General features: G+C 38.6%; 1 protein-coding gene and 1 non-coding gene across 9 annotated transcripts in view; one reads left to right on the plus strand and one right to left on the minus strand.

The window, feature by feature from the left end:
• The window catches only part of SSH2 (slingshot protein phosphatase 2), a 303,729-nt gene that overhangs the window by 45,174 nt on the left and 238,048 nt on the right, over positions 1–20,507 (plus strand). The gene's annotated exons all lie outside the window — the stretch shown is intronic.
• On the minus strand, positions 1,179–1,282 carry LOC112206184 (small nucleolar RNA U13). The gene has a single exon (XR_002940383.1). It is a non-coding gene; the product is annotated as a small nucleolar RNA U13 (small nucleolar RNA).

Below are 20,507 nucleotides of genomic sequence, written 5' to 3' on the forward strand. Positions count from 1 at the left end.
TTCTGTCAAATGCAACTGAGAAATTCGATAATACAAAGAAAAGTGTTATGAGTTGGTAGTGTGGAAGCCACCTGTGACTTTGGCTACGGTAGTTTCAGTGGAGAGGTGGGACAGAGAAGCCTGATTGAGGTAAGTTGAAGAGAAAATTGATCAAACAAATTGTGAATATAGGCCAGGTGTAGTGGCTCACACCTGTAATCCCAGCACTTGTGGAAGCCAAGGTGGGAGGATTGCTTGAGCCCAGGAGTTCGAGACCAGCCTGGGCAACATAGTAACCTCTCTCACTCATCATATATATATGTATGTAAAGAAACAGTAAAAATAGAGTATTCATTTTCACAAGAGTTCTCATGAATAGAAGGAGAAAAAGGATTATATCTAGACGGAGGAATGCAAGGTCAAATATTTTTCTTGTTTTTAAAGTATGCAGTAGACTTGAAAATGTTTCTGTGCTAAAGGAAATGAACCAAAGTAATGGCAGTGGGGAAAGAGATAGAAGATAAAAGTGAGACAGGAGATAATTGATAGGAACAGGTCTCAGGGGACTGGTCTAAGACACTAAATAAGGAGTTAGTCTGGAACAGGAGAAGTTAGGCTGGCCGGGAAGAGAATTAACTCATCCTCTGTGACTTAAATATCTATTTCCTGTTATGATTTAACCTTACTATACAGGATGACATTACCATTCTTTACTCCAGGAGAACTTATAAAGTGTATCCAATGTGCAGTTTTATCAATTCGTCATGCATAGATAAAAATTTCTATTTATATACAGTATAACTTATATTTAGATATTATAGTATGTCATGTATATTTAGTTAAGACTAATCTGTTGCCCTGACTACTATAGAGATTAGCAGAAACCTTTCTGAAACACGATAGGATAATGTGTCTTGTGATTCTTTTAAAATTCTTTCTTCTTTTTACAGCTGTTAAGCACATAGTGGGCACTCAATAAAATGACACCTAACATAGGATTTGGAAAATGTGTGAATTACAAAGATATAGCCCAAAATATAAAAGGTACTCATTATTCAGAGTTTAAATTCTTTGAACTTACTAACTCTAAAAATTAATACCAGTTTTTAATAGAAGCCTTTTACCATACCAGAATTCAACTTGTCACTAAGCATGAGAGTTTTTTTTTTCTTTTTTCTTTTCTATTTTATTTCTTTTCACATCAGACAGGTAATGTGCTGATATTGTAACAAGGTTTAAGGGAGGCACATCTCACACAAAAGCATGAAAACCCAGTCACCATGCTTATGAATCACAAAAGGATTCTAGGCATAAGATTATGATTTGGCCATTAAGAAAAAAATTGGGCTGGGCATGGTGGCTCATGCCTTTAATAAAAACACTTTGAGAGGCTGAGGCGAGAGGATCGCTTGAGCCCAGGAGTTCAAGACCAGCCTGAGTAACATAGTGATACCCCGTCTCTACAAAAAAATTTTTACAAAGAAAAAAATTGTCTTTGATGATAACTTGGTAGACTTCCAGCTGGGAGCATCTTTATTTTATTTATTTGTTTATTTATTATTTTTGAGATGGAGTTTTGCTCTGTTGCCCAGGCTAGAGTGCAGTGGTGCGATCTCAGCTCACTGCAACCTCCACCCCCCGGGTTCAAGCGATTCTCCTGCCTCAGTCTCCTGAGTAGCTGGGATTAGAGGTGCCTGCCACTGCACCCAGCTAATTTTTGCAGTTTTAATAGAGATGAGGTTTCACCATTTTGGCCAGGCTGGTCTCGAACTCCTGACCTTGTGATCCACCTGCCTCGGCCTCCCCCAAAGTGCTGGGATTACAGGTGTGAGCCACTGCGCCCGGCCAGAGCATCTTTATTTAAAAGCATGTATTGTAAAGCTCCATGTGAGAATAGAATGCTACCTTGAGTATATAATGAGGTGCAGGGAAAAGTCCAGGCTACTATCTTAAGGCCAGTTATAAATCCTTGATGATTTCAAATTTGTTGGATTCTTTTGATGGTGATGATAGTGGGAGAAAGAAATATGCACATCAAAAGGGATTTACTAGAGAAAAGGCTGTGAGTTTTTGAAAGGTTTTGGTAAGTGTGCCAAATTGCTTTCTAGAAAAGTTGTATTAGTTTACACTTCCATCAGTAATATGCTCCAGACATCAGTGAGTATGCTCCAGACATCATTTTCCAAATATTAAAAATTACATTCTCATTTTAGAAAAAGTTAAGACTGGCATTGTATAATAGGACAGCTATGTATCAATCTTTGTATCTCCCTGAAGCTTTCAGCCATTGAGTTCTGTAACCAAATGACTTCCTGTACATCTTAAGAAGCAAATAATGCAGTTTTTTCCTCAATTGAAATGTTTGGAGATGTTTGTTTGTTTGTTTGTTTGTTTTTCTCCTTGAAGCCTGTAAAAGTTTGAGTTCATTTTAAAGTTTTGGGGAAATTTTCAAGTTCTGATTTCATCTCCCACATGTACTTTTCATAATTATTTCATTTTATTAACAAAGTAGGGCCAGGCGCAGTGGTGGGCTGGGTGTGGTGGCTCATACCTGTAATCCCAGCACTTTGGGAGGCCGAGGTGGGCAGATCACGAGGTCAGGAGTTTGAGACCAGCCTGGTCAACATGGTGAAACCCCATCTCTACTAAAAATACAAAAATTACCTGGGTGCGGTGGCAGGTGCCTTAATCCCAGCTACTCGGGAGGCTCAGGCAGGAGAATTGCTTGAACGTGGGAGGCAGAGGTTGCAGTGAGCCAAGATTGTGCCACTGCACTCCAGCCTGAGTGACAGAGCAAGACTGTCTCGGAAAAAAAGAAAGAAAGAGAAAGAGAGAGAGAAAAGAAAGGAAGAAAAGGAAGAAAGAATGAAAGAACAAACGAAAGAAAGACAGGAGGGAAAATAGGCACTACAGATTGTTCACAATTCCCTAACTCCATTTAATATAAAGATTTTGATTTCTCCTTTTCACTGAAAAACTATCCTACTGTTCTTTGGTGGCCAACGATAACAAACTTAGTTTATAGCTACTATAACTGAGGTTTGGGAAATCTTCAATACTTCACATATGTATAGATGCTGGCAGTGTATCAAATTCTAGTTTCTAGTCTTTAGTTCTTTAAAAACTCTTTAGTCACTTTGTTATTCTTACATTTCATTTGTGATAATTGATTAACATGTTTGTATTTGAAGACATTAATCACAATTTAGAATATATAATGAGCACACAGATACTACTCTGTATCTTTTAGATTTCCTTATACCTATGAAAGATGTTATTCAGAATTCAATATGTTCATTTAAGTTTGATATAAATATTTTTCTGAAAAGAAAGAATTGAGCCATAAATGAATTGTTGTGGGATATGCTGTTTGGTCCTTTGGGCTCAAGGCTTAATATTAATAAGACTCCTGAACTGAGCCAGGAATCCCCAGGTCTACCCCTAATTGGCTTTGTAACCATGAGCAAATTCATTTATCTTTGCATCCTTATAAAATGTCCTACACAAAAAATGTTATTTTTATGAAAGTATTGCTCAAATATGAGGTAGTGTTCTTAGGGAGAAGAAAAAACCTTTGCCTTTGAGAATTGGGATGGAAGGGAAGTAACTTTCTTAATGAAATTCAGCCTGTACTATTAGAGAAGGCAGCACAGTGCAAAGCAAGAGTCAAAACTCATTTGCTTACCAAAGCCAGGAGGGAAGCATGAATATATGAATTGGGCCTATATAAGACTTAGGGAATTGTTGGAGTCTCTGTGTATCTCTCTTGTCTAAAAATCAGATTAATTAAAAATAAATACCATGAAAGTTATACAGAACAGTTCTACAGGGAGGATTCTTCCTGTGAGCTTCCAGTTTTCAACCTCTGGTTTAAAGAAAAAAAGGGCCTGGTGTGGTGGCTTGTGCCTGTAATCCCAGCACTTTGGGAGGCCAAGGCAGTTGGATTGCTGGAGTGTAGGAGTTCGAGACCAGCCTAGGCAACATAGTTTGAGACCAGCCTAGGCAACATATTTTGTCTCTACAAAAAATAGAAAAAATTGGCTGGTCATGGTGGTACGTGCCTGTAGTCCTAGCTACATGGCAGACTGAGGTGAATCATTTGAGCCCGGTGGGGCTCGAGCCTGCAGTGAGCTGTGATTGTGTCACTGCACTTTATCCTGTATACTGTTCAGCAGAGTGCCAAACATGTAGTAGGCACTCAATGATGTTTGATGGCCAGCTAGCTAGATGGATAATGGATGGATGGATGGATAATCGAATGAATGACTAGAAGGCTGTTCATCCTAGCAGCATGTGTATACAGTATATTGAGTTGTCTTTGCAATTGGTTTGCTCTTTTTTTTATTTGAGTCTCATGAGCAAAATATAACAATACATTTTTGAAAACATCTCTTATGTTTTTAACATTCTAGTCTCTTACATCTTTAGGTGTCAAAATTTAGTATGCCCAACATTAAATTTGTGGCATTGCTTTCACCAGCTTAATTTTCCTGAGCTTTGGCTGGGATTTGGAAACATTGCATCTTGTTTTGATGATTTTCTGATTGGCTGGAAGCCTCAAATGGATGTCACATGCTGTTAGAGCAGACTTTGCAAAGAAAAAGACAGTTGATCTTCTTTGTTTCAGGTGGTCTGTTCCCTCAGTTTAGGTTTTGTTTGATTTGGGGAGTATTTATTAACTTTAGGGATGAGTTGCATTTTCTTTCTAATATCCATTTGTTCACAAAAACACCTAGTAGGTATTCAGTTCATATTGGAATGAATGAGAAAATGAGCAGCACATCAATTGTAACAAATGTACCACTTTGGTCGGAGATGTTGATAATGGGGGAGGCTATATGCATGTGTGGAGGCAGGGGATATATAGGAAATCTGTCTACCTTCTGTTCAATTTTGCTGTGAACCTAAAAGCGCTCTAAAAAATAAAGTTTATTAAAAAAAAAAAAAACAGCAGAAAGCACTGTTCCTGAGAAGTGGAAACAGCATGAGCCTCTGAATAAGAAAAACCTATTTGAATACTGATTCTACCTCTCACAATTATCACTCACCTTGGATAGATAACATGGCTGAGTCCGTGTATATCCATAATATGGAAATGATAATACTTAAACTATATTACAGATTTTCAATATTCTTAGTTTAAATATAGGTCAACATTCTGATTTTTTTGTTGGGAAAATATGGTCATCATATTTCAGCTCTTGGACTTTTTACCATGGAATTTTAAAACCATATACTTCTGGACACATTTTAAAAAGTAAAATGTACAGACATGAGATGTGAGGGGAAATCATGTAATTTAGCCACCAATTTGTGCAGTTTGTATAATTATGACAAATAACATAATGCTGTCTGTATTTGTTAAGTTTTCCTGTGATTGACTTCAGAATATCAATGAATCTTAAACCAGACTTTTTCTGTTATTCACTTGCTGCTTTGAGCTTGTTTCTCTGCCTATCCATTTTTTATATAGCTCAGAAAATTAAACAATTGAGATCTTGAGTTTCATATTATACCATTAATTTGCTTATTACAATCATAACGTAGTATAGTAGGGCACAGCTGGATTTTCTTTTATTTGCATATGCCTTATGGTAATACTATGACTAGTAACTCATTATTTAATATGGAATATCTACTGTAGTGGAAATCTAGAAGAAATATGAGTGCTGAATAAGGTAGTAAGGGAGATTTGTAGTCTATACTTATTTGATCTTTGTTTCCATCTATTTCTCCAATTGTTTTTTTAAAATCTTCATCCATTGATTTATTTATTCTAAACATATATTTTGAGCATCAACTATGTGTCACACACTATGCTAGGCAATAAGTATGCATTGATGAATAAACCATGCATAATTACCTCATGAAGCTTGCTTTATCTGTAGCAGTAGACGCAATTTTGCTCCTGTTACCCAGGCTGGAGTGCAATGGCGCAATCTCGGCTTACTGCAACTTCTGCCTCCCAGGTTCAAGCGATTCTCCTGCCTCAGCCTCCCGAGTAGCTAGGATTACAGACATGCGCCACCACGCCTGGCTAATTTTGTATTTTTAATAGAGATGGGGTTTCTCCATGTTGGTCAGGCTAGTCTCGAACTCCTGAACTCAGGTGATCCGCCCTCCTTGGCCTCTGAAAGTGCTGGAATTACAGGCATGAGCCACCGTGCCCGGCCTCTTTGTTCTTTTAAAATGTACAGTTATTATTGACTGCAGTCACCCTGTTGTGCTATCTTCGAGACAGGGTCTTGCTGTGTCACCTAGGCTGGAGTGCAGTGGCATGATCTTGGCTCACTGCAGCCTTGACCTCCTGGACTCAGGTAATCCTCCCACCTCAGCCTCCCAAGTAGCTGGGACTACAGGCACAAGCCACCATGCCTGGCTAATTTTTTAATTTTTTTGTAGAGACAGGGTCTTAATATGTTGCCCAGGCTGGTCTTAAACTCCTGGGCTCAAGCAGTCTGCCAAATTCCCAAAGTGCTGGGATTACAGATGTGAACCATCCTGCTCAGCCAAATACTAGGTCTTATTCATTCTATTTTTTTTTTTTTTTGGTACCCATTAACCATCCCTACCTCCCCTTAACCCCTCTACTACTCTTCTCAGCCTCTGTTAACCATCCTTCTCTATCTCCATGAGTTCAATTGTTTTGATTTTTAGATCCATAAATAAATGAGAATACAAGATGTTTGTCTTTCTGTGCCTGGCTTATTTCACTTAAAGTAATGACCTCCAGTTTCATTCATGTTGTTGCAAATGACAGGATCTCATTTTTTAAATGACTGAATAGTACTCCATTGTATATAAGGGCCACATTTTCTTTATCCATTCATCTGTTGGTAGACACTTAGGTTGCTTCCAGATCTTGGCTATTGTAGACAGTGCCGCAACTAACATAGGAGTACAGATACCTCTGTGATATACTGATTTCTTTTCTTTGGGGTATATACTGAGCAGTGGGATTGCTGGATCATATCGTAGCTCTATTTTTAGTTTTTTGAGAAACCTCCAAACTGTTCTCCATAGTGGTTGTATTAATTTACATTCCGATCAACAGTTTACAAGGGTTCCCTTTTTTCCACATCCTCACCAGCATTCATTATTGTCTGTCTTTTGGATAAAAGCCATTTTATCTGGGATGAGATGATATCTCATTGTAGTTTTGATTTGCATTTCTCTGATAATCAGTGACGTTTAGTACCTTTTCATATGCCTGTTTGCCATTTGTATGTCTTCTTTTGAGAAATGTCTATTCAAGTCTTTTGCCCATTTTTTAATTGGATTATTAGATTTTTTTTCCTATAGAGTTGTTTGGAGCTCCTCATGTGTTCTGGTTATTAATCCCTCGTCAGATGGGTAGTTTGCATATATTTTCTTCCATTTTGTGGGTTGTCTCTTCACTTTGTTGATTGTTTTCTTTGCTGTGCAAAAGCTTTTTGCCTTGATGTGATCCCATTTGTCCATTTTTGCTTAGGTTGCCTGTGCATGTGGGGTATTACTCAAGAAATCTTTGCCCAGTCCAATGTCCTGGAGGGTTCTCCCAATGTTTTCTTGTAGTGGCTTCATAGTTTGAGGTCTTAGATTCAATTCTTTAATCCATTTATGTTTGATTTTTTATGTGGTGAGAGACAGAGGTCTAGTTTTATTCTTCTGCATATGGATATTCAGTTTTTCAGCACACTTTTTGAAGAGACTATCTTTTCCCCAATGTATGTTCTTGAGGTTTAACTCACAGGCAACCTAAGCAAAAATGGACAAATGGGATCACATCAAGGTAAAAAGCTTTTGCACAGCAAAGAAAGCAATCAACAAAGTGAAGAGACAACCCACAAAATGGAAGAAAATATATGCAAACTACCCATCTGACAAGGGATTAATAACCAGAACACATGAGGAGCTCCAAACAACTCTATAGGAAAAAAAATCTAATAATCCAATTTTGTTCTTGACACCTTTCCCAAAAATGAGTTCACTATAGATGTGTGGATTTCTTTCTGGATTCTCTATTCTGTTCCATTGGTCTATGTGTCTATTTTCATGGCAGTAGCATGCTGTTTTGGTTACTATTCCTTTGTAGTATAATTTGAAGTCAGGTAATATGATTCCTCCTTTTTTTTTTTTTTTTTTTTTTTTTTTACCTTAGGATAGCTTTGGCTATTCTGGGTCTTTTATGGTTCTGTATAAATTTTAGGGTTTTTCCTATTTCTGTGAATGTCACTGGTATTTTGATAGAAATTACATTGAATGTGTAGATTGCTTTGTGTATGTACTGTGAACATTTTCACAGTATTGATTGTTCCAATCCATGAACATGGAATATCTTTCCTTTTTTTTTTTTTTTTGGTGTCCTCTTCAGTTTTTTTCATCAGTGGTTTATAGTTTTCATTATAAGCATATGTACAAATTCATAATTACAAATTATAATTCTATGACTGAAATAACTAGGGAGCAGTACATAGATTAAATGTTAGGCAAGGCCTTCATGATGGAGTTATACCGAGTGAGGTTTGAAGAATAAGTAGGAGCCAGGCATGGGGTAAAAGGAAAAGAGTCATTTAAACAAAAGGCATATTCAAAGCCCCAAGGTGGGAGAGAGTTTGGCATGTTTGAGGAGGTTGAAGGGAGGGCAATGTGGCCGGATCATAATGTAGTGGGGCTGAATGAGGAAACTATGGAGAAGTAGATAAGGATGAAATCATGTGAGGCTTTACAGACTGTAGTAAGAAGTTTTGATTTTTTTCCCCAAGAACTATGGGAATACAACTGAAAGGTTTTCAACATGGGAGTGACCATGTTTGTGCTTTCAAAAGATGGCTTTGGATGCTGTGTGGAGAAGAGACTAGGAGATAAGGATGGAAAGAAGGAGGCCAGTAGGGAGGCAATTGCAGATAAGAGGTGATACTCAAGAGGAGATGACAAGAGTTAGATAAACTTAAGACATATTTTGGATATAGAACCTACAGGGCTTACTGATAAGCTGAACAGGAGGCTTGAGGCAAAGGGTCAAGGATCACTCTAGATTTCTGATTAGAGAAACTGAGGTGTATGTTTGCATTGTTTTCTGAGATAAGGAATACTAGTCCTGGGCAGGCTTATGGGGAGAGAATGGAAGTTGAAGTGGGGAGTATAGTTCTAACATGATAAGTTTCAGATGACTGTGAGACTGTCATTGGAGATGACACATAGTTGAATATATGAGTTCAGAGTTTAGAGAGAGTGATATACAGACAGTCTCCAGCTTACCATGGTTTGACTCAATGATTTTATGACTTTATGATTTTTTTGACTTTATCAGAACTGAGCCTTGTAAGTTGAGGAGCATCTGTACATTTGGGATTCACCGGCAAATAGTTGATATTTAAAGTCCTGGTACTAATGGGATCACTTGGGGAAAGTTATAGAGAGAGAAAAGAGAGCTCAGGACCAGCCCAATCTTTTGAAAATCTGCAGCATTATAATTAACTTAATTTTCTGACTGATTTAGATGTTATCTGACAATCACAGAGAATTCTGCATCTCCATGTTCTTTTCACAGCTCATAAAGGCAATTTAATTATTTATTTGTAAATAATTAAAGTATTAGTCTGTTCTCATGCTGCTATAAGGTCATACCCAAGACTAGGTAATTTATAAAGAGGTTTAATCAACTCACAATTCAGCATGGCTGGGGAGGCCTCAGGAAATTTACAATCATGGTGGAAGGCAAAGGGGAAGCAAGGCACCTTCTTTACAAGATGACAGGAAGGAGAAGTACCAAGCAAAATGGGGAAGAGCCCCTTATAAAACCATCAGATCTCATGAGAACTCACTCACTATCATGAGAACAGCATGCAGGAAACTGCCCCCATGATTCAATTAAGTCCACCTGGTCTCTCCCTTATCGGGGTTATAGGGAGTACAATTCAAGATGAGATTTGGGTGGGGACCCATATCAAAGCCTAACCATATCAAAATATTTATTTATAAAACCAAATTTATTTTGTAAGTTAAATGTGTTAACCTGAAACCCACCCACCCCCTCCCCATTTTTTTGAGACAGAGTATTGCTCTGTCACCCAGGCTGGAGTGCAGTGGCACAATCGGCTTACTGCAACCTCCACCTCCCAGGCTCAAGCGATCCTCCCACCTTGGCCTCCTGAGTAGCTGGGACTGCAGGCACGCACCACCATACTCAGCTAATTTTTGTATTTTCTGTAGAGATGGGGTTTTGCCATGTTGCCCAGGCTAGTCTCAAACTCCTGAGCTTATCCGATCCACCCACCTCAGCCTCCCGAAGTGCTGGGATTACAGGCATGAGCTGCTGCGCCCAGCCTGAAAACCCCTTTTAATAAAATATCTTTCTTTAGCCTATTAATAAACTTTTCTGGAAACCAAACATTATTTTGAACACTTCCCTCTCAAGGGAAAATAAATGTAGAAGGTGGAGGAAACTCGACCAAATATCTAATTTGCCAAGAACTTTCCCTAGAAGCTTGTTTAAGTAAGTCAGTCAGTCACTGATAGCAATTTCTGTTCTTGTCTATAACCTCTTCTAAAAACAGAATGGAAAATGGAAGGAAACTTTCCCTTGGATGGGGATTTCCAAGTAATTTAAATTTGCTCTATTCAGGCCCTATGTCCTATATCAATAGTAAAAGTTGATTGATGTTTGCCTTGGTGGGTGATAATGCTACAGCTCAACCTTTCTTCTGGATTTATGGCTTTGTTTTTTATATTTCTTGTCTCCATATGTTTGTTCCATGTGTTTCTTTGGAATTTTTTTTTTTTTTTTTTTTAAACATAGTCTGGCTCTGTCTCCCAAGCTGGAGTGCAGCAGGACGAGCTCAGGTCATTGCAGCCTCCACCTCCCGGGCTCAAGTGATTCTCCTGCCTCAGCCTCCCGAGCAGCTGGGATTACAGGCGTGCACCACCATGCCCGGCTAGTTTTTGTATTTTTAGTAGAGATGGGGTTTCGCCATGTTGGCTAGACTGGTCTCGAACTCCTGACCTCAGGTGATCTACTGCCTCAGCCTCCCAAAGTGCTGGGATTACAGGTGTGAGCCACTGCACCCGGCCTCTTTGGAGATTTTTGAGCTAGATGTACATCTTAAAGATTTTTTGTTTTAAAAGTCATATTAAAACGAATCCTACCCAATTCCATTTCTCTTGGCTTTTTAGGTAACCCGTAAGTAACTGTGGATATTTTGTTTTGCTTGCAGGTTGGCTTGCTTGCCTTGTTAACTCCGTAGCTCTAAAACTCACCAAAGTTAATTTTAAAAATTATTCTTTCTAACATGAAGCACTTCAGAGTTCTATTACTTTCACCTTACTGTACCAAAAAATACTTTTTTTTTTTTTGAGACCAAGTTTCACTCTGTTGCCCAGGCTGGAGTGCAGTGGTGTGATCTCGGCTCACTGCAGTCTTTGCCTCCCGGGTTCAAGTGATTCTCATGCCTCAGCCTCCTGAGTAGCTGGGATTATAGGCACGCGGCACCACGCCCAGCTAATGTTTGTGTTTTTAGTAGAGATGGGGTTTCACCATGCTGTCCAGGCTGGTCTCGAACTCTTGGACTCAAGCTATCCACCTGCTTCGCCTCCCAAAGTGCTGGAATTACAGGCGTGAGCCACCCCACCCGGCCCCCAGAATACTTTTTACACTACCAGGAATATCCACCTATAAGCCCTCCTCTTGTACTCCATAGCACCTTGTTACGAGACCGCTAGCTCCTCTGCCTTTTTTTTATTTTTATTTTTTATTTTTGTAGAGATGGGGGTCTTGCTGTGTTGCTAAGGCAGGTCTCAAACTCCTGGCCTGAAGCTGTCTTCCCGCCTTAGCCTCCCAAAGTGCTGGGATTATAGGCGTAAGCCACCATGCCAGGACTTCTCTGCCTTCTTTAGTTATTGTTCCTGTACCCACTTAACCTTTTGTAAATATCATTATTCTCTTTTGGGAGGGAGGGAGATTTCTTTCTTTGTTAATGTAGTCTCTAGGAATACGGATATACACTCTTTTTAATATTACTATTTTGATTCTTGAATGGGAGCCAAGAGTTCATGTTGATGTTATACTGTGCTGTTATGGCCACTGAGTAATATTAATAATAGTCACCAATTCCATGGGATTCTAAAACAAATTGAAAGCTGTAAACTCTCCATTTTCAAGAATTAGAGCTGGAGTTAGTTTAAAAACAAACATGTGCATAATACAAAAGAAACAATTTAACCCTTTAATAACTTTGAAAACAAAGAGCAATCATAATGTCTAATAGACAACTGCTTTCCACCAGTGTTTTTCCATTTAACAAAATCAATCAGGCTTATTAAAGGATTTGGCTGAAATAAGAGTTCCCTATGTTGTATTAAGGACAGTAACTCATTTCAGTGTTCTACAATGTAATTATTCATCTGTTGTTGAACATTTGAGCTGATATATGTAATATAAGAAAAAAATAGGGAATATTTTTTGTATAAATATTTATACACCTATTTCTTTAAATTCTGTAATCGACTAATAGGTCATGAACATCTTTAAGATTTTTGACACAATGTCATATTACTTTCAGAAAAATTTTACTATTTTACACTCCCAGCCATTAGTATATGAGAGTTCCTCTTTCACTTTTCCCAGGTTTGGAAACATTTATAATCTCTTATCTTTGCCAGTCTGAAAGATGAAAGTGGAGCTTGTTTTATTTTGCATTTTTTATTAATTAAGTAGGGCATGTTTATTTTTATGATTTATTTTCTTATTTATTTTAAAAAATCAAATGAATCAGAAAGCACTAATATAAATAGAACAGTATATCTTTATTCCACACTGACATGAAAAAGAATTGCCTACAAATGGCTGCAAGAGAGTATATTTTCAAATCTTGTTGTCTTGAGAGATTAGATGTAAACTTACAATTCTGCTATGAATATCTCAAGCTCTAAACAGTATTCAGTAGGATGTTAACATTCTGAGTCCAATGTTCCAGAACATAAATTTGCCAGTTCTCTGAAAACACTGGAACACAAATGGAAAATTCAATAGCCCTACTTCAGTGACTTCCTTACAATCCACCAATGGGCAAAATGCAGGCAAGACTGCCAGCTGCTCTGTATCTGCAAACATTTGTGCAGAACTAATTTTAAGAGCAGATGTTGGAAATAAAGAAAAACAAAAAAAAAAAACAATTGCAGCCTCCCCTCTGAGAAAGTTAGACCTATCCCGTGACTTCTCAGATGCCCCATAACCCTGTTAGCCAGAGTTTCATTCCAAAAATACCATATTTTGCTTCCTTACTTTCTCATGTGAAAAGTTTTAGAAATGCTTAAGGGAATATAACAACTTCAAAAAGTCTTAGTACTGCTTCAGTTGGCCCTGTATGATGTTGTCATATATAGAAGAGTCTTTGTCTGCAATTAGAGTTTACTCATGAAAGATTCCATTCTGACCTTTGGGGTGTGCAGACTTCAATTGTATCATATCCATCTAAAAGAAAGCCTGTTTGTTTTGTATTGAGGTAGAAATTACAGATTATGAAGAGAAAAACTCTAAGAGAAAACTCTTATTTTTATCAAATAGACAATGAAGGCATGGTAGTTCAGTAGAAATTTGCTAAATCAGTGTCTGAATGATTTCATGTACAGATTTTAGATTTATAGTATCAGTATTCCAGATCTCCAAACAAGTTCACACAGACCCCAGTAGATGCCTGTGTGACACTTGTCAGTATCCTCACTCACATGTCAGAGTTTAATCAAATCTGGCTTTTCCTGGGACTTGCTTACTGCTAAAAGGCTGAAGACGTTCTTTTGTTATTATTCGATTTTAAAATTTATTTTTTGTTTAATTTTTTAAACTAGGTAATACATTTACAAAGTTCAAAAGTCAAAACCTCATAAAGGGTATATAATGAAGTCATCCTCTACTTTCGTACCCTGGCCATCCAGTTCTCCTCTTCACAAACAATAATAATAGTTTTCTTTGTCTCTTTGGAGCAGCACTATGCATAGACATGCAAGCATACACACAAACATTCTTCTCTTTTACACTAATGGTGACATACTATATACAATATTGCATATTTTGCTTTTTTTTTTACCTATTCTGCCTTAGAAATATTTCCATATTAGTACATCAAAAACTTCCTTGTTTTTATTTATTTCAGATAATATTCCATTATATAGATATACCATAATGTATTTAACCAGTCTCCAGGATATCGTTATTATAATAAATGCTGCAATGAGTAACATTAGGAAAATGTCATTTAACATAATTATAATCAATTCCTAGAAATAGAATTGCGGGCCCAAAGGGAATAGTTTTATTTTTAATAGACATAAAGCTAGGATGGGACCAAAGGTCCTATCCTAAAACCAAACCTGAAAAAAAAATAGTACCGACCAATATCCCATGCAAGAAGTCCATGCCTAAGCCTCAGGTTTTTTTCTAGGATCAGGCCAATGACTATCATAAACACCTATGCTTTAGTATCTATTCCTACTGCCTATGAGGAGAGTTCTGATTTCAACTGGGCCTGCACTCTGTGCAGAGATCAACACAGACTGATTTCTGCAGGCGACCTTCCTGCACTTCTTATGGTTTATGAGAAAAAGCCGTTGTCAAAAGCAGCTTATTCTTTCCTGCAATTTTCTTTTCAGAGGAACTCTTTTCTTTGGCAATAATCAGGGGGTCTTATTCACAAGGGTCTCTGCTAATCTCTTGCCCTGGGCAGGGTAATTCTTCCCTATGACTTGGCAGTTCCCCGATCTTTCATTTCTTCCTTGATGCTCTCCTATTTTGGGTCTCTAGTCTCTTGCTTTTGTTAGTTAGGGCTAAATTCTTGTCCTGAATCTTCCCTTTGGCCTAAAGCTTAGAGACCCAAGGTGTTTCTCTTTGGCCTCCATAAAGACACAAAGCATCCTAGGCAAGGGACACTACAAGGGGACAGCCTTGTGGCTATCTCTGAAGCCCTACCTCAAACTTGAGCTTCGGCTCACCAGCAAGCTGCTCTTTAAGTTACGGTTGGCTTGGATTTCGGGCAACCAACACTCTTGATTGTAGGAGGCATTCCTTGATTACTGAAGTCCCTAGATTACTAAGATCCTCTAGCTTTTGGGAGTCTCTCACCCCAGTGGTTCTCATGACACCTCCCAATTATGGTTTAGTAGGTAAGACCCCTTGTATTGACCATCTCTCTAGAATCTCTGTCCGTTGAAGCAATTTCTGAATTCATCTCCAAAATCCTTTTCCTAAGATGGAAACTAGTTTAGAGAAATGTTCATTTCTTTGAGAAACATCTCTTTTTAGACACTCTCACTCCTCTGTTCTCTGGCTCTGGGGCATTGCTATTTTATGGCTAGAATCTTTTGAAACACTTCTACTCTTATCCCTTTACTTATTTCCTGACATTGCTCAACCTGTAATCAGCTCTGAGCTACCTCTATTAGCATTCTATAAAGTCCCACTTTTCTAGGTTATTTTCCATGATGCTGGATGAGAGGGACTGAAAAGTCTGCCAATTTTTCTCCCCATCCAAGGGAACGGGGAGGATTCTGCAGGCCCATGACCAATATTCGACAGGGCTTCTTCCAAGAATTTCCTGGTGGGAACTGAATTTTTTTTTTTTTTTTTTTTTAAGATGGAGTCTTGCTCTGTCGACCAGCCTGGAGTGCAGTGGCACGATCTCAGCTCACTGCAACCTCTGCCTCCTGGGTTCAAGCAATTCTCCTGCCTCAGCCTCCCAAGTGGCTGGGACTACAGGCACAAGCTGCCACGCCCAGCTAATTTTTTGTATTTTAGTAGAGATGGGGTTTCACCTTGTTGCCCAGGCTCATCTCGAACTCCTGAGTTCAGGCAATCCGCCCGCCTCGGCCTCCCAAACTGCTAGGATTACAGGCATGAGACACCGCACCCAGCCGGGAACTGAATTTTATGTGAGCACCTTGTCTTCTGCCTCCATGAGGGTTCCCCCAAGGCGCTTGGCAACCTCCCTATGGTGTTGGCTACTGAACTGTGGGTGACCGAGAAGAAAGGCAGACTAGGACAAAATGTGTAATTGGGCTTCTCTCATCTTTAACAATTTTATGGATTCAAGGATCTTGAGGGGTAGGTACTACCTCTGCTGTACCCAAAATTAACTGAGTTTTTAGTACATGTCAAGGGTTTAGATCAGGAAAGAAGAGCCCTAGAGAGTTATTCAGGTGATATTCTTCTCAGAGAGTTTTAATCATTGGTATAACTGTTTCTCCAAAGAACAGGGAATGAATCTCTTTGAAAGATTATACCTGAGGTTTACAAGCTTTCACTTAGCTCCTTCTAGGCAGCTTCTCTCATCATAGTGCACTTAATCAATTAGAATACAAAATGACCTTGTTACAGTGTGAGGACATCTTGTGGTCAGAATGCTATATAGGAAATTAATTGCAAATACAAGACCATCACTCACTTTACCCCCAGTTCAGCCTGGTAGTTCTTAATTTTAGGTATCTCTAGCCTTCCTTGATATCAATCTAGGTTCCTCTTCTAATACTAGAGCTAAATCTTTCAGTTCTCTTATTTATTAAAGAAGGAATAGAGCTCTTTACTTGTGAGGAAATAGGCTCTTTTCACAATCATCTGACACCTAACTTTGTAGTCTCAGCATTCTAAGTAACAGCGATCTTTCTGCACTTGTCTTTCTTTCCTGGCGTACATCCCCAGACAAATGTTCAAGGGATGCTTTTCCCTCCTTTCTTACTCAGTGTCTTCTTTTCTTCAGATGCCTTTCTGAAGTTGCTTAGTTTCTCTAAAATATCTGCCTTTTGCTGTTCAAACCTTCATTCTGTAAGGAAATAACAGAACTCCACCTCTTTGCACACATACAGTGATCATACTACCTGATACACACGTTAGCATCTCTAAAACCTAATTTACTTTCATAGTCCAGGTCCCAAATCAAGCTACACAGATTTTTTTTGTTAAGTGTTTTTGTGGCAGGGGCTGGGGGAAGTTGATGGTTGTATTTAAACCACAGATAGCTCTCATATATTGGTCTGAGGAGGGAAATAAATAACTAGAATGCTACAGTTTTAAAGACTGTAAAACTAATATGTAAGGTGATTTACCAGTGAATGGAGGTCAAAAGAATTGCATGCTTTCAGCACACACAGAGTTAACCTTGCAGTATCTCCTTGTTTTGCCAGCCTGCTGTTACCTCATGAAGTTAACAGGACTGATCTTTTAAAAACTCCTACACAGGGCTGGATATGTTGGCTTATGCCTGTAATCCCAGCACTTTGGGAGGGAGCAGGAAGATCACTTGAGCCGAGGAGTTTGAAATCAGCCTGGGCAACAGGGAGACCCCATTTCTACCAAAAAAAAAAAAAAAAAAAATCAAAAAATTAGCTGGGCATGGTGGCACATGGCCTGTAGTTTCAGCTACTCAGGAGACTGAGATGGAAGGATCGTGTGAGCCCTGGTGATGGAGTTTGAAGTGAGCCGATATGGCACTACTGCACTCCAGCCTGGGCAACAGAGCGAGACCTTGTCTCTAAAAATAAAAATAAAATAAATAAAACTCCTACACAGAACAGGAGGGAAATCAGCAGCTAACTTAATAGCAGAAGCCTAACCCAAAATGGAAAATAATAGAATATTTGGTTTGCCTAAGGAGAGAGAAACCAGCCTCTCTATGAATTTCCATTTCAGTTCTCCTCAGCCATTTAATTAGCAACTAGACACATAACTCCAAGAGCTTCTCTTTTGTGCCCTGATATTCTAGGTCTAGAAGTTCTGAGATGCTGTTGCCATTTTTTTCTCATTGTTCTTTTCATGGGTTTTCAGACAGGAGTGAACATCTACCACTGGCTCCTTGGCTTTTCCCTGTCTGTATAAACTTGTTTATTAACTTGTTGTTTTTTGTGGATGATTACTTCTCAGAATCTGTCATAGTACCTAACTGAGTGTGCATTTTGCACTATATAGGTGTTGATCAAATACAAGTAGCAGCCCTCTATGTAAACCGAATAACCTGTACATATGAATGACTGCTTTTGCATCTCACTGGAGATAACCCCACTTTGCTTTTGGTAGTTTTGCTATCGGTTGCTAGTTTAGGAATCCAAGCATTAGTTAGGAATGTTTCTGTGGGAAAACATAATTCAATATCTACACATAAATTTCTAAATGATCTTTGTACTGCTTGTTTTCAGTTAATTGATTTTTCTAAACTGGTTTCAAATTCTTCCAGCATATAGTCTCCTTTGCTCCCTTATTTCTTTTCTTTCTTTTTTTTTTTTTTTGAGATGGAGTTTCACTCTGCCACCCAGGCTGGAATACAGTGGCACGATCTAGGCTTACTGAAGCCTCTGCCTCCTGGGTTCAAGCGATTCTCCTGCCTCAGCCTCCTGAGTAGCTGGGACTGCAAGGCACCCACCACCATGCCTGGCTAATTTTTTGTATTTTTAGTGGAGACAGGGTTTCACCATGTTGACCAGGCTGGTCTCGAACTCCTGACCTCAGGTAATCCGCCCACCTCAGCCTCCCAAAGTGCTGAGATAACAGGCGTGAGCCTCCATGCCCAGCCTGCTCCCTCATTTCTGATATTTGTAAATTTATTGTTCTTCATCTTCTGGTAGTCTTTAGAAGACACTAATTTTTAATTAATCACAATTAGACTTTGTTTCAGGTTCCATTGCTATTTTCTCTGCAGCTTCAACTATTTCTGTCTTTTATAGGTTAAATTAATGAAACCAAACCCCATTTGGGTTCAGTGAAATCTGTGATAGGAATTAAGGTCAGCAAAGTCTTCTTCCCCTTCAAGGAATGATTTTTTAGAGTATTTGTGATTTATTCTTGGTATCCATGATTCTTCCTTAAACTAGGGTTAGAAGTTCCTTAGAGCCCTGACAAATGATACAGTGCATTTTTACTCTCAGCAAATTATCTGCCAGGAAGAGGTTGAATCCCAAGTCCTCCCTCTTTATTTTATAGACTGGATAGGAAACTGGGTTGTAAAGCTTTCCTGCTGGGGATCTCTAATTTCCAAATTGAGTTTAAACTGCTGATTCTCTTTCTTCCCTCCAAGCTCTGATGTTAAAATAAATGTTATCTCTCCACACAGCTGCAGTGATTTAATTGTTGTGCTGTATCAATCTTAAGTTGCAGAAATTACTTTACACTTCTTTTAATTGTAGACTTACCATTTTAGAATATTGTCTGTTTTTGTATCTGAGTCAAATATGTATAATAGAGAAGACATTTATCTCTTATTTCAATTTGGTTGTAGAGAAACTGTTTCTTCAGTGCCTGGAGAAGTCATTGGAATTTGGAAACCCACTGCTTAACTGTTTTCATAGGAGTGATATGATTCCACCATTCTAGTTTTAATGCAGTGATTTAAGTGCTATATACAGAAGCAAATACTTTGGACCAGTGGCTCTGAAACTTTCATTTATATCTGAATTACCTGGAGGGCTTGTGAAAAACACATTTCTGGGCACTACACCAGATTTTTATTTGGTAGATCAGGGGTGGGGCCCAAGAATTTGCATTTCTAGCAAGTTGTCAGGTGATTCTGCTGGTCTGGAGACCACCCTGAGAATCACTGCTTAGAGGATTTTTTTCTCTCATTTCAGAAACATGCCCTTTTAGGGAAGCTGATTATATTAGAAAAAGAGAAGGGAAAAAATTCAAAAACAAAAAACAAACAAAACTACCTCAAGGAGATGACAGCGTTGTTTCTTTCTTTTTTTTTTTTTAAGTAAATATTCAGATTATCTCTGTGTGAGGGTGTGAATTTGCAACTACAAGTAATGTGGCATTTGTATGGGATCTGAGATGTGATCAAGTGAACATTCAAAGAATGATAAGCAAAATCTTTAAATCTTATCACCGTTAGTTGCAATAGAAGACTTAGAAAGACAAGGAGAGATACTGTGAAAAAGTGTGAGTATATCTATAAGAGACCTGAATTAAAATCTCTACTCTACCACTTAGACTTCATTTATATGAATTTGGAGTGTGTAACCTTACTGGGTTCTTTTAGTATTTTTTAAATCTATCTATCTATCTATTTATTTATTTATTTATTGAGATGGAGTTTTGCTGTTGTTGCCCAGGCTGGAGTGCAATGGCGCAATCTCGGCTCACTGCAACCTCTGCCGCCTGGGTTCAAGCAATTCTCCTACCTCAGCCTCCTGAGTAGCTGAGATTACAGGCGCCTGCCATCACGCCCAGCTAATTTTTTGTATTTTTAATAGAGATGGGGTTTCATCATGGTGGCCAGGCTGGTCTTGAACTCCTGACCTCAGGTGATCCACCCACCTCGGCCTCCCAAAGTGCAGGGGTTACAGGCGTGAGCCACCGCGCCCAGCCTAGTATTGAATGAGATAAGAAATCTGAAATGCTTTACCTATGGTAGCTGTCCATCAAAGTTACTTTCATAGAAGCTGGCCTCCTCAGTTGCTTTTGTACACTCAGGAATCTTTTCAAAGTTTAAGGGTGATAAATTTTATCCGAAGTAATTACTCGTAAAATAATTGGATCCCAACAATTACACCCCTGTGCATCTGTAGAAGTGCAG

Source organism: Pan troglodytes, chromosome 19 (genome assembly GCF_028858775.2).
Source record: "Pan troglodytes isolate AG18354 chromosome 19, NHGRI_mPanTro3-v2.0_pri, whole genome shotgun sequence".
Classification (NCBI taxonomy): domain Eukaryota; kingdom Metazoa; phylum Chordata; class Mammalia; order Primates; family Hominidae; genus Pan; species Pan troglodytes.